At 35.1% G+C, this 14,519-nt stretch overlaps 1 non-coding gene across 1 annotated transcript; it reads left to right on the top strand.

Annotated features, from left to right (window-relative positions):
* Positions 1-9,341: 9,341 nt before the first annotated feature.
* TRNAR-UCG (transfer RNA arginine (anticodon UCG)) lies at positions 9,342-9,426 on the top strand. Its single transcript has one exon. It is a non-coding gene; the product is annotated as a tRNA-Arg (tRNA).
* Positions 9,427-14,519: the final 5,093 nt, after the last annotated feature.

Genomic DNA, 14,519 nt, shown 5'->3' with positions numbered 1-14,519 from the left:
CTTAAGTGAAAACCCTTCCGCAGTGCTTTACTAACCCTTCCAACAAAATTCTCCACACACACAGCATACCATAGCTGCATACTGACAAATAAAATCTTAATGGGGCAGAAATAAATCTAGAAGTAAAAAGGATAGATTTCAAAATGGACAAAACAATGAATTGATAATTTGAGGAAGGCTAAGGAAGAACTATAAAAAATAATTAAATAATTTTATTCCAAAAAGGCACAAAGCACTAATGGGTTTTTGTTAATGATTTTGATTGTTTAAAAAATCAATAGTTTTCATCTTAGATAAACCATCACAAAATAAATGACTAGGGGAAAAAATACTCAAATTATCTTAGCGATAACATGATTACTAAACCTCAGATGGATTTGAATTTTTTTTTAAATCTGCCTATAGATGGAGGCAAAAAAACAAAAAGTCCTAGAAGAGATGATTAGCCTCTGTAACTTAAGCAATACAATGAAAAGGAGAGTTTAATGCATAATAGGTATGATTTAAGCCAGAGTTATTATGAATATACTGGCTTACAATTTTTCAGTTCTTCCTGTATCAACTGTTTAGAAATGATAGAATTCATTTTTTTTAATTAATAACTACATACATCTTCAAAAAATTTTTTAAAAATAGCAAAACCACTAGAGGTAATCCCGGGAAAAGGGAAGAGACACACCCAGCAATAATAAACTTCAGCCCAGGAAGTTTCCTCCCAGTATAGCTTCATCTTGAAGCCACCTGACCCCCCACAGCCGTGTATAAGCTCTGCACCAGCATCAGCACTGAAAAGCAGTCTCAGCTCATGTGACCATGCTCCAAAGTGCCATTTACTCAAACACTTGAGAAAGGCCAACGCTGTCAAAAAGAATCAACAAATTTTACACATTAAAAAACTTAGACAGGGGCACCTGGGTGGCTTAGTCAGTGAAGTGTCCAGTTCTTGATTTCAGCTCAAGTCATAACCTCACAGTTTGTGAGTCTGAGCCCCACGCAGAGCCTGCTTGGGATTCTCGGTTTTCCTCTTTCTGCCACCCGCCTGCTCACTGTCTATCTCTCCCTCTCTCAAAAATAAACGTTTTTAAAACTTAGACATAATAATAAGAAATTAATCAATATTAATTATTGAAACAGGTTAACATCCTCAGAGAAAGGAAGGAAATGTTATTTACATAAAATAAGCACAGAAAATAATCAAGAATTTAATAGTAATAATTAAAAATTAAAAATATAATTGTTATAATATAAATTCAACATATGACTAAAGAAGGAAACGGGAAATTCAGAAGTTTCCAAAATCTCTCTCTTCATAGTTTCAAAGAGGGGAAAAAAGAGCTAATGTGAGAATGTAAGTTAATCTATGTTTGAAGGAATAATGCCTGAGAATTTTCCAGAGTTGGGAAAAGGGGAAAAGTGAGGGGACTGTCCTCAAAATGAAAGACCCACTGTATAGTGAAAAGGATTAAAATGCTAAGGTGCAATAATGTGGCCTAAATGACACTTGAAAACAAGGATGAAAAAAAATATCTAAAAGCATTCAAATAAAAATGATAGATTATTCTAAACTGAAGAAAGTATACTACTTCTATCTATGGTTTGCAAATGAAACAACATCTTTAAAATCCTGTGAGAAAGAACTAAGATCTAGAAATCTTTAACAGTCAAACTTTCCTTCAAGATGGATGGCCTCAACAAAGGTATTTTTTCAGACATCTGAGAACATAGAAAGTGAACCACACATAAAACCTTTTCTAAGTAAAACTATTCCACCAAGTAGAAAAAATTCTAGAAGGAAATAATAAAATACAGAAGAGGGGAAAAAAGAAAGAAAAAGTAAAGCAACTGAATTAATAAAAGCTACTGTAATAGTTCAATAGGTACCAATTACAAAAAAAAGTTTTGTTTTGTTTTTTATTTAACAGGTTGAATTTTTATTGAATAGGGTAATATTTTTATTTTTTATTTTCAAAAAATATTTTAAATAAGAAGTTGGAACCAAAATCCTAGACAACAGGAAAGCAGTGGCGATTACAACAAAGATACAGCCTATTTAGTATATTCAGTATATTAATTTGAGGGGGAAGTTATGAATACTGATTAAACCTAGACTTGATTTTAAAAGATACAAGAGTAATTTCATATTAAAAACGTTAAGTTTTTAATTCCTCAGCATTCATTTTAAAGAGGTAAAAATGTATGTTCACACCAACATCTGTCCACAAATATTTATAGCAGCTTTTTTGTGTGTAAAAGACCAAAACTGGAAATAACCCAACATCTTTCAAGGGGTGAAGGGACAAAAGAAATCTGGCACATCCATCCATATAAGAGACTATTGCTCAGCATTGAAAAGAAACAGACTATAGAATCACAGAAAATCTGGATGCAGAATGAAAAAAAAAATAATCTCAAAAGTTACACACAGGATGATTCCATTTATAGAACATTCTTGAAATAGTGCAATTGTAGAGATGCAGATGAGAGGTAGCCAGGGTTAGGCTGGAAGGTAATATACCCTAAAGGAGTAGTATGAATGAATTCCTTTGTGGATAGAGCAGTTCTGTATATTGATTGGTGTTAATTATACAAATACGTACATGTGAGAAATGTCATAGAAATATACACATACATACAAAAAATGAATCATGCAAAAACTGGTGAAATGTACTTAATGTACATTTAATGTACACATTACCGCAAGTTTGGGGTTTTTGATGATGTGCTGAAGCTCTGTAAAATGTTACCATTAGAAAAAACTGTGTGATCCTACATGGATACATTTGTCTAATTTTTGCAACTCCAGGAGTCTATAATTATTTTAAAATATAAAAATTTAAAAACCAAAAATAGAAACAAAATTTAAGTATAGCCCCTAAAAGAATATGGATTGTAAATGCCAAATCAGTGAAGGGCAACATGCAACAATCTAACAAATGATAAGAAAGATGAAAAAAAAAATCTAAGAGTAAGCAAACACAAAAAAAGTAGAAAAGACAAAATAATGTGGCAGAAATTAGTATAAACTCTTCAATAATACTGTGTATGAAAATGAGTTATATTCAACTATTTAAAAGATGTAGAATATCACAGATAACAAGATCCAACTTATGTTGCTTATAACAGACCCACCTAAAATCAAATGGTCCAGGTTGTTGAGAAAAATAGGATACCACAAGTAAAGTCAGGCAAAATAGAGTAATTGTTGAATTATTAAAATCAAAGAAGAAAAGTCTGTCCAAATGTATATATGTTGCTAAGGTGAGCAGGAAAATTTTGTCCAAACGGACAAAGAATGAAACCAAATGATATGAGTCCCAAAAATTAATGCAATACCCTTAAAATATATACAGAAAAACTGGTACAATTTCACAAAAAGGTCAACAAGTTATAAAGCTTGTTTGATAACTTGATAGGACTCTTTAGAAACTCTTTAGACCAAATGCTTAAAAACAAGAAATTCATTGAAGTTCTGAATGACATCATTAACAAATAACGTGATTGCTTTGATTTCAATAAATAAAGAATAAATCTTCTAATAGTATAGTAAAAGAATATTTATTAAATGAGACTATCTAGTAGACCACTAAGGCATTCTCAAGAACTACTAGAAGTACTATACAAATTCAGTAAAGCAATGATACAAAATTGATATGAAGAAATCAGTAGTGTTTCTATACACTAATAACAAAGCCACAGAAAGACACATTTAAAATACACCATATACAAGTGCACTAAAAATAATAAAATACCTAGGAACAAACTTAATCAAAGATGTGAAAAGCCTGTACTCTGAAAACTATAAAACCCTGATGAAAGAAATTGAAGATGGCACAAGCAAATGGAAAGATATTCCATACCCAAGAAAAAAGTTTTTATTTATATCATAAGAGCTATTATCTAATCACTGATCACAACACAATACTTAGAAAACAACAATGAATCAAATAAAAATCCAAGTAGCTGAAAATTTTATAATTCAAATATCAAATAAAGGAGAATTACAAACTTAAAATACAATGAAAATAATATCACTGTTTTCCAAAACCTTAAGATATATCCAAAATGGTGCTCAAAATAAAACTGATATCCCTAAATGCATTTAGGTGAAAACAAAAAAATTAAAAATGTGTGCTTAAGGGGCGCCTGGGTGGCTCAGCTTGAGTCATGACCTCACAGTTCGTGGGTTCAAGCCCCGCATCAGGCTCAGTGCTGACAGCTCAGGGGCTGGAGCCTGCTTCGGATTCTGTGCCTCTCTCTCTCTCTCTGACCCTCCCCCACTCACTCTCTGTGTGTGTCTCTCTCTCTCAAAAATAAATAAACATTAAGAAAAAAAAGAAAATGTGTGCTTACTTGTAACAAGCTTACTTGTAACACAAGGAAAAGAACAAGAAAAAAGAAAAAAAGGCTGTCATGAAGATAAAAAGAGTGAACTAACAAAATTTTTTAAAAATAATGTTTTACAAAGAAATGATTGAATAGACAAGAATAATCAGGAAAAAAAAGGAAGGCAAACATAGGCACTATCAGGAATGAAAAAAGGGGGAATAATTACAAACTGTAAAAAACGTTTAAGTATTATAAATCATGAAAAATATTTTAAAATAATTTTGAAGTCTATTTAAATAAATTTTTACAATACTAATCAAATCAAATCCAAGAATTAGCCAAACATGTGAGTAGATCAAGTACTATAAGATAAATTAAAAGAAGACTTCAACAGCTATGCCCAAGGCATACTTAAAGCCAGGAATTTAAACTGATACCGTCAATTTGGTGTGTATTTCGGTCATATTTATTTTTTTAAAATGTTCATACCATATCCTCCGTTAATTCTATTCCCAAGAGTTCTTTATTTAAAAAAAATAACTCTAGGATGAGAAGGATATGGGAAAACCAATGTATTCATAAATTGATTCTACTAGTATATTTGTCACAACCCTTGTGGAAAATAACTATTACATTTTAAGAATCACAGATTTTCATTTTCATGGGATTTTATCTTCATGAGGTAGTCAAAAAAGAGCGATAAACTGCTCATCACATAATATTTACAAATATTGGGAACATCACAAACATCAATCAGTAGGTGAATTCTTACTTAAAATTACAAGCCAGTCACTCAGTAAAACGCTTAAATGTGAGGCAGAAATGAAAGGCCACCTATTGTGCATATAAACACAAAGCTTAACTACCCCCAGGCTGATCCACATATCTGTTTATACCTGCAATTTTTTCTTACAATAATGTGTTATGATGAATATTTTATACTTTTTTCTAACACATTTGTTTTATCGTTTTATTAGGCTAAATTGTTTAGTGACTTAATAACCAATTGTAAGACAACTTAAATACTTTTGGAAAAACATGAGCAATCAATAAAATATGTATGTGAAAAACAAAGTATAAAATAAGAATATATGATGTAAGTAATACCTTTAAATGTGCAATAAAATGCCGAAAGTTGTAATACAATTGTATGAATAGGTTCTAAAGGGAAATACTGAAAAATAAAATTCTTAACTTTTTAAGATAGAAATAATATCTTTTAAACTTCCATATTTTTATGTTTTTAATAATAGAAGTGAAAGCCAGCAGGAAATAGGGCCTGTTGAGTAACCAAGAGCCAGAAAGCCTTTTTTTAAGAAAGTAGCCTGGACTCCTATAAGGTAACACAGGGGTTAGGAGATTTGAGTTCTGCTCCTGTCCCACAGTTAATTAGGGGTGTGATACCTTCTTCCTAATTCAGAGCTTTAATCATCTTCTATCCTATGGATTATACTTAATCTTATTTTTGAGTCTTAGAGTTCCTTGCCACTGAATGCAATTGTTAAAATGAGTTTCTGCAATGTGAAAAGAATTACTAATATCAAGGAAATGTACTTGGGGGCTGATGTTTTGATCATTTTATGCAGATATTTTATAATGCATTTCCACTTTTGCTTCAAAATAGAGCATAGCCCTTTGATTATAAATACGTATTCAAAGAATGTCTGAATTCTTTTTTAACTTTATTTTTCATCATTCTTCTTGCTCAATTAATCTGTTTTGATTATTCTGGGGAATTGTTATCTTTTTTTTGGGTAGGGGGAATTGTTATCTTTAAAGTCTAAGACTTTTAGGGGTGCCTGGGTGGCTCAGTCAGTTAAGCGACTTCGGCTCAGGTCATGATCTCCCAGTCCATGGGTTCGAGCCCCACATCAGGCTCTGTGCTGACAGCGCAGAGCCTATAGTCTGTTTCAGATTCTGTGTCTCCCTCCCTCTCTCTGCCCCTCCCCAGCTCATGCTCTCTGTCTCAAAAATAAACATTAAAAAAAATTTTAAGTCTAAGACTTTTATTAATAGTGAAAAATAATGTCATGTCAGGATTATAAAGGCAAATACTAACCTTTGGGACCCAAAAATATTTCAGCATTCATAAACCAGCATAAGTGAGATTATAAAATCAAGTATATAGTCATTGAAATCCTGTCTATCCTTACGTCAAATGGTTAGCTCATTTTTAGGCTAGCTCCCTTTTAGGCAGAGAAAAACCTACTGAGTATTTTCTATACAATAGGCATCATGTTTATAATAGTTACAGGTGAAACTTAGGTATTGTTGCAGCCACAAAAAAAAAAAGGCAATAAACAGTAAATCTGTATTAAATTAAATTCACTGAGTCCAATCTTCTATGGTTAAGAAGCTAATCACATTCCTCCTAACTTCATGCCATCCCTGTGCATCACCTACCCATCAACATTGGGTGTTCTATAATGATTAATTAGGATCCAGAGCTGCAATAAATATTAGGCAGATAACAGTTTAGCATTTTGCACTATTAAACTTTCAATGGTGAATCCACATGACTCTTGAGGTATATATATATGTAAAGTCTATGTGACCCTTGAAAGAGTGTGGGATCAGAACTTCCAGTATTTGCATGGATTTAGTCACTCCAAAGTAACCATCAGATTTAAGGTGTTTAGCACTTTGGAGATAAGCTACACCATTTTCAGTTACTATTCCATAAGGTATATATCCAACAGCTATCACTGTTCTAATTGGCCACTAGGAAAAACTCTGGCTCAACTCCGGCTGCCAGTAGGCCACCCCCAGCAATGATTCACATGACATGTAGTAGGCCTGAAACATATAGCTTTAGATCTCACCAGGTGATTTCAATATATATCAAGAAGAAGTACTGACCAAGTAGTAGAAAGGGAATATATGAGAAATATAAAGGTAAGTTCTTTTTAAAGTTTTATCTTCTCTTTCCTTCTAACTCAGGGTGATCAGCTATCAAGCTTCAGCCTTTATGTGTTCACAGGTACCGTAAACATGCTCATCATTATTAATATCCCATTTCATGCTATTGCTGCTCACAAAACTCCAGATATTTTTAACCTTATAAACCTCCAGAATAATGATACTATTGGGTTCAATAAATAGCTTTGTTCTGAAGCAGTGTTATACAAAGCAAGAGACTGTAAGATAAATCTGTCACTGAAATGTCCTTTAAGACTACTTAAATTTTATAGAACTTATAGATCATTCTTCACTTGAAGAAATGAGAAATTAACTCTCTGTTGCTTTTCTCTCTCTCTCTCTCTCTCTCTCTGGTTGACACACTATTTCAAAAAACTGCTCCACCTGCTGTGCTTACGTACCCAATGTGCTTCAGGGGCCTCACTTTAGATATTTCTCTAGACCAATAAAACATGACACACATCTAAACTCAGCAAAACCTGGCTGATAATTTCACTCATACTATTTTCCCTCACTACAGAGATTTACTAAACACTTTGCCACAGACATTCACCAAAACATCGACTTTCTTATACATACAGAATCTAATTGTATAACAGTATGTATAGGACTAAAGAGCATTTATCAAATATTTAGTACCTGGAGTAGGCAAAAGCCTTATGCTATCAGCTATCAAGTAGTGGGGGATACAAAGATGACTAACTCTACCTTTAACAAGCCTACATATATACCCATAATACAAAGGTTTAAACACATAACAAAAAGATAATATAGATTGGTTTCTATTTTGAAGCTATTTTGTTAAACTGTTCACATATATAATTTCATTTAATCTTCATGTTAAGGAATGAATTGTGTCCCCCCCAAATCCATGCGTTAAAGTCTTAACCCCTCATACCTCAAAATGTAACCTTATTTGGAAATTGCAGATGTAATTATGTGAAATGAATGGGGAGATGGGTGAGGTATGATAATGCAATATGATTGTGTCCCTATAAAAAGAAAATGCCATGTGAAGATTAGAGTTCTCCAATCACAAGTCAAAGAACCATCAGAAACTTGTAGAGAGGCCTGTCTCAGTGCCTCCCCTAAAATTTTCCCAAGGAGCATGGCCCTGCCAACATCTTGACCTTGAATTTCTCCCCTCTAGAACCTTGAGACAATAAATTTCTGCCATTTAAGTCACTCTGTTTGAGATACTTTTTTGCCGTAGGCCCAGAAAACAAATATACTTCATAATCTGAAAAGGTAAATCATCTGATAAGGTAAATCATTATCTCCATTTTGCATCTGAGAAAAGTACGCCAATCACACGAATGGTAGAAATGAGATCACTGTTATGAATGGGGAACCAATCTCCTTTCATTTTGTAGACCAAGCCTGGGTGGACATCTCAGAACCACCACTGGACTTTGCTGAACTTTGGGCAAGTGAAATGTCAGCACTTTTTGGGGGCATATTAAACAGGGACATATAATGTTCAGTTATAGTGATGCTGAAGTGTTTGGTACAATGACAGCCATGAACTCTCAATCACAGAAGGAGGAACGAGTGGGTATTCATTGAGTGGGATGAATTTTAGAGTGAATCAAATAAGTATGGTACCCATAGCAACCAGAGATATCTAGGAATGATACAGATAATAGGAAAAAATATGAGTACTGGCTTCCCCTACAAAGCACAATAGTGTAAGTTAAAAATGGTAACAAGAAGAGGAGGGCAGAAGAAAGGTCGATGAGAAGTGTAAGTTTCTAAGAGCTGATTTTATTAAAGACTCTTGGGAAGCTTTAAAAAAAACAGAAGAGAGTAGTTTTCAAGTTATGTGTTTGTGTGTGTTAGTAAGTGAGAGACAGAGGGAGGCCTAGGAAGACTATAGGAATGAGAAGCAGAGAAAAGTTAAGGCAGCAGAGACACACATACAGTTAAAGAGACAGAAAGCAATGACATGAAAAGGAAGGTAAAGAAGTTTTAATGTGTGTCTTTTATATATATATGTATGTATATGTATATATAAAGACTTAAGTTGCATTTAATAATTTTTTACATCTTTTAAAATGAAACACCATGCCAAGATTAGAATGAGGCAGCTCTAGGGCGCCTGGGTGGCTCAGTTGGTTGAGCGTCTGACTTCGGCTCAGGTCATGATCTCATGGTTCGTGGGTTCAAGCCCCACGTCGGGCTCTGTGCTGACAGCTAGCTCAGAGTCTGGAGCCTGTTTCAGATTCTGTGTCTCCCTTTCTCTCTGACCTTCCCCTGTTCCTGCTGTCTCTCTCTCTCTCAGAAATAAATAAAACATTAAAAAAAATTTAGAATGAGGCAGCTCAACTTAACACATTGGTGGAAAATAAAATCTCTTTATCATCTGCAGGGTAGTATGAAAAACACTACCATATTCATTCCTTTCTACTGATGAGGAAACTTGAGGCATCGAGAGTTAGTGTCAAAACTGAGATATAAGATCTGCCACCATCATTTTGAAGTTTTACCATTAAATAATTAGAAATTTTGAAAATAGAACAGAAGACTCTGATCATTACCTATTTCACAGCCAATTACAACTCTATAAGTAATATAGATAAAAATCATCATCACAAGGAATTTACAAAACATCTAGAAGACAGTTATGGATTCTCTCTTTGGATTCTTCATTAAAGAAATTCTGCCAATTTAGAATCTATGTTTCATTGAAGTAGCTAAGAACGGTGCCTGGCTAGTACTAGGCACTTAATATCCCTTGAAGGTAAACACTGTACATGTTTAATTCACATTTCTTAAAAGAACCATTTAGAGATATGCACATGATGAAATTTCACTCTTATTACCAATTTATACCTCTTCATTAGTATTTACCTTAACATCCCAAATCTCTAGCATGAGCTCCAGGGCCATGAGTGGGATGACATCTGCTGGTCTCCTCCCTCTCTCTAATCCAGTCATTCACACAAATTTTAATTCTGAGACCAACACAAGTTCTTCCCACATTTAGGCCTTTGTAGCTGTACTTCCTTGCCTCGACTGCTTTTCCCTGACAAATTACTAACCATTGATCATAACCCAGCTTAAATGGCACAGACTTAAGGGAGGCTTCCTTAACTGCTTCCCCTCTCTAACAAAGTTAGGAACCTCTGTGTGGCCATTTGGTATCTCATCACATTGGTTTATTTTTTTTTTTTTTAATAGTTTATTGTCAAATTGGTTTATTTTTTAAATATTTATTTATTTTGAGAGAGAGAGAGAGAGATTCAGAGAGAATCCCAAGCAGGCTCCGCACTGACAGGGGCTCTGATACGAGGCTAGCACTCGTGGAACCATGAGATCATGACCTGAGCCAAAACCAAGAGTTGGACACTTAACCAAGTGAGCCACCCAGGCACCCCAATATCTCGTCATGTTCATAATTTTAAAATAATTGAGAGATTTCATTATTTAACATCTGTTTCTGTCAAGAGACTCTAATTCAATGAAGGCAAGGACCATGTGTGTTTTGTTCACCCTTACGTACATTTAAAATAGGGCCTGGAATATGGAGTAAATGCTGAATAAGTACAAAACAATGAATAAGTAGATGAGCAGATATCTCATTTTTAGAATGGAGTGCTAAAAGCATCAGAAAAGCTATAGTCACACAGGTCATTGATAAGAAATACAAATCTGGTTCAGTCTATTTTTTTTTTCCTGGATACATGTCCTTGTTAAGTCTCTTAATCTAACTTCAAATTCCAAGATGGAATACTATTAAGCCTTAAAAGAAAGAAAGGAAGGAAGGAAGGGAACAGAAGGAAATCCCACAATATGTGACACCATAATTAAAACTTGAGGACATTATGCTGAGTGAAATAAGCCAATTAAGAAGGACAAATACTGCAGGAGTCCATGAAGCGTCCAAAATATTCAAACTCACAGAAACAGAGAGTGTGATGGTGGTTCCAGGGTCTAGAAGAAGGAGAGGGGAAGTTGCTAACCAATGCATATAAAATTTCAGATAAGCAATGTGAATAAGTCCAGATATCTAGTGATCTGTTGTACAGCATTATGCCTGTTTATAGCAATACTGTAGTATATACTTGAAAATATGTTGAGAGTAGAATCTCATAGTAAGTGTTCTTTCCACAAAAAAAAAATAAAAAAATAAAAACAAGGAAAGATGGGGCACCTAGGTGGCTCAGTCGGTTAAGCATCTGAGGTCGGCTCAGGTCATGATATCACAGTTCCAGAGTTTGAGCCCCACACTGGGCTCTGCACTGATGGCACAGAGCCTGCTTTGATCCTCTGTCTCCCTCTCACTGTACCCCTCCCCAAATTGTGCACACGTGTACATTCTCTCTCTCTCTCTCAAAAATAAGCATTAAGAAAAAAAGAAAGAAAAAATGAACAATAGCATCTGCCATCTTGCCCAACTCAAAATGTTACTAAAGATCAAGTGAGATGATCCTCATTTGAGGATCCAATAAAATTGGAATAGCATTTTGAAAAACATAAAGCACTATAAAAATATTACTAGCAAATATAGTTGGTATTAAGCACTATCATTAGACATCAAGTTATTCCCAATTTAAGAATATTAGTATTTAATACAGGCTTAAATGCAGTCATTATTTTGGACCATTCTTAAATAATGTCTACACATTTGGCCCATTCTGGAAACAAATAAATGTCTACATATTGCCTCTGAGACTCAAATCCACAGAATTCTTGGGACCGACATTTATCAGTATTGTGCTTATTAGTACTAGTAAGTCTCATAACCTACCTAACCCTTTGACTTTTAGGTTTATTTCTCTAAATTTGAAAATTAAATCTTTATTTTTATTGTTCAGGAAAGAAAACAAGATTTATGAATTCCCTCTAATGGCTGCCTATCTCAAGAAGACCATGCATATGAAAACAGAGGTTAGATAAACAAACTGAGGGCGATGACACAAACAAAATTTTGAGAATTTATTTTACCCTTAAACTTCTGTATTCTAGTCTAACACGATAACATGGACAAAGTAACTTTTAATAGAACCAGCCACTAAAATAACAACCTGATAAATTCTTTTTCCTCTTAACTGAGAGACAACAGAAGGAACATAATAATTCAATTCAGCAATTTAAGAAATTTTCATTAACAAGTATGTAGTCAATATTCAATAAGCTACTAAGGTTTGGTGGGATAAAGTGATGTGAACATCACAGTCCAATATTCATGGAGTTTAGATGCCTATGAAAAATCAAGATAAACACAAATATCTAAAGCAGAGATCTGTATGTCTTAAGAGAGTCAAAAAAAATTGAGTCTAAAAAATTAGAGAAGGAAGAGTTATGTATATTAGAGTAACCAGAGAAGGATCATAGTTGAACCTCTGAATAAGCTGTATCCTGGATAAGATACTGCAGTTGTTTCTAAAATGGCTTCTAATGACATCTGCCACCTAGCAACTAGGCCTTTATGTATTCCTTTTCCCTTCAGTGTGGGCTGGACCTAGTAAGTCACTTCCATTGAAGAAAATACAACACAAGTAATAAGATGTCACTTTCAAAATTAGGTTACAGGGGCGCCTGGGTGGCTCAGTTGGTTGAGCATCTGACTTCGGCTCAGGTCATGATCTCACAGTTCGTAGGTTTGAGCCCCGTGTCAGGCTCTAGGCTGACAGCTGGCTCAGAGCCTGGAGCCTATTTCAGATTCTGTGTCTCCCTCTCTCTCTGACCCTCCCCTGCTCACGCTTCTCCTTCTCTCTCTCAAAAATAAGTAAAACATTAAAAAAATTAGGTTACAAAATATTCCCTCCCCTCCTACTTCCCACTCTCTTTATCTTTCTTGGTGGCTCACTTGGATGAACCCAGCTGCAATGTTGGGAGCTTCCCAATGGAGAGGTAGCAAGTAGCTGAGTACTAGCACTAGCTAACATCTAGCAAGAAACTGAGATCCTCAGTCCAACAACCTGGGAGGAACTGAATCTAGACAAGGAGCATGTGAAGGAACTTGGAAGAGAATCCACTCCCTTCCCCTGCCCCCCCACCCCATCCACCTTGAGATGACCGCAGCAACGGCTGACATTTTGAGTCACACAGGAGTAAGGGGGGAAGGGATGGAGACAAAGCCAGGGTTCCTACCAAATACAAAACTGGTTTTGAGATCCTCATAAGTGCTATGCCTTCAGTGAAAGTATTTATTAGAAATTANACCAGTAAGTTTTCCAATGGTCTCAGCTGTGAGTGCAGGGAGAAAATGCTCCCGGTGGAGTTTGTAACCAGAATTCAGTTCTCAAACAGGTTTCAGCCTGAATTCACACTACCTTCTTGTTTCCCACACCTGCAAGCTGAGAATTTAATCTGAAATGGTGTCAGGCTGGTAACAGTCCAAAGTGCCTGGGAGAAATAAATCCTCTCTGGAGGAACACCCCATCAAACCAGGCCTCCAGAAATCCCATATATCACATTTCAAAGACCATGGGCTTCTAAGACAAAAATCACAAAATATAAAATAAAGCAAGGCAATGGAGAGTAAGCAGAAACAGGGGCAGCAGACTCAAACCCGAAAAAAGACTACAAAGGTTTTTATTATTATATATAGATTATAAAATAATATGCTAATGAGATTTAAATATTAAAGAATCAGAATTGTGAGTAGAGAATAACGACAACGACAAAAACTGTGCTGATGGTCAAACTGCCACCACCATTATCACTCCCACTGGAGTCTGAGAACTGTGTCACAGAAGTCTCCCTCCGGTGACATTGTTGCAGGTTTGAGTTTGCTAATGAGAGAAACTGATGAAGGCTGAAAGAGGAAGCTGAAGAGGAGGCCTTTATATTCAGGAAGTTTGGAGATTAGACATGGCAGGTTTAGCTGATGGGACAGCTTGCAGATCCCCTCTCCCCCCCCCTTTATTCCCATCGATCCCAGTGGGAGTCACAGACTCTTCAGAAATCCCCATAAGTTCTGGGTTTTGTACCCACTCAGTCTTTCAAGCTGAGATCTGGGATCTAAAGCAGAGCTCCTCTGACCTCTAGCTGCTTCCCTGATGTCTGTCCCCATAGCTTTCCCAATAGTAGTATTATAAGCCCCCCTAATTAATAATAAACCATTATTACTGAATATGTAGTGTGGCTTCTGTTTTCCTGATCAAACTCTGAGTGACATTAGAATATTAAAAAATCATCCAGAAAGAGAAGAAAAAGAACCATACATTGCACTTCTTAAAATGAAGATTATGATAACTGTTTGGACGAAGATGATTCCTAGTGCAGGTTTTGTAAAGTGGTTTAATTTCTAATGTTATTTGAAGAAA

Source organism: Crocuta crocuta, unplaced genomic scaffold (genome assembly GCF_008692635.1).
Source record: "Crocuta crocuta isolate KB4526 unplaced genomic scaffold, BGI_CrCroc_1.0 scaffold346, whole genome shotgun sequence".
Lineage (NCBI taxonomy): Eukaryota > Metazoa > Chordata > Mammalia > Carnivora > Hyaenidae > Crocuta > Crocuta crocuta.
The sequence above is the reverse complement of the archived record's forward strand: the minus strand, read 5'-3'. Positions and strand labels throughout refer to the sequence as shown.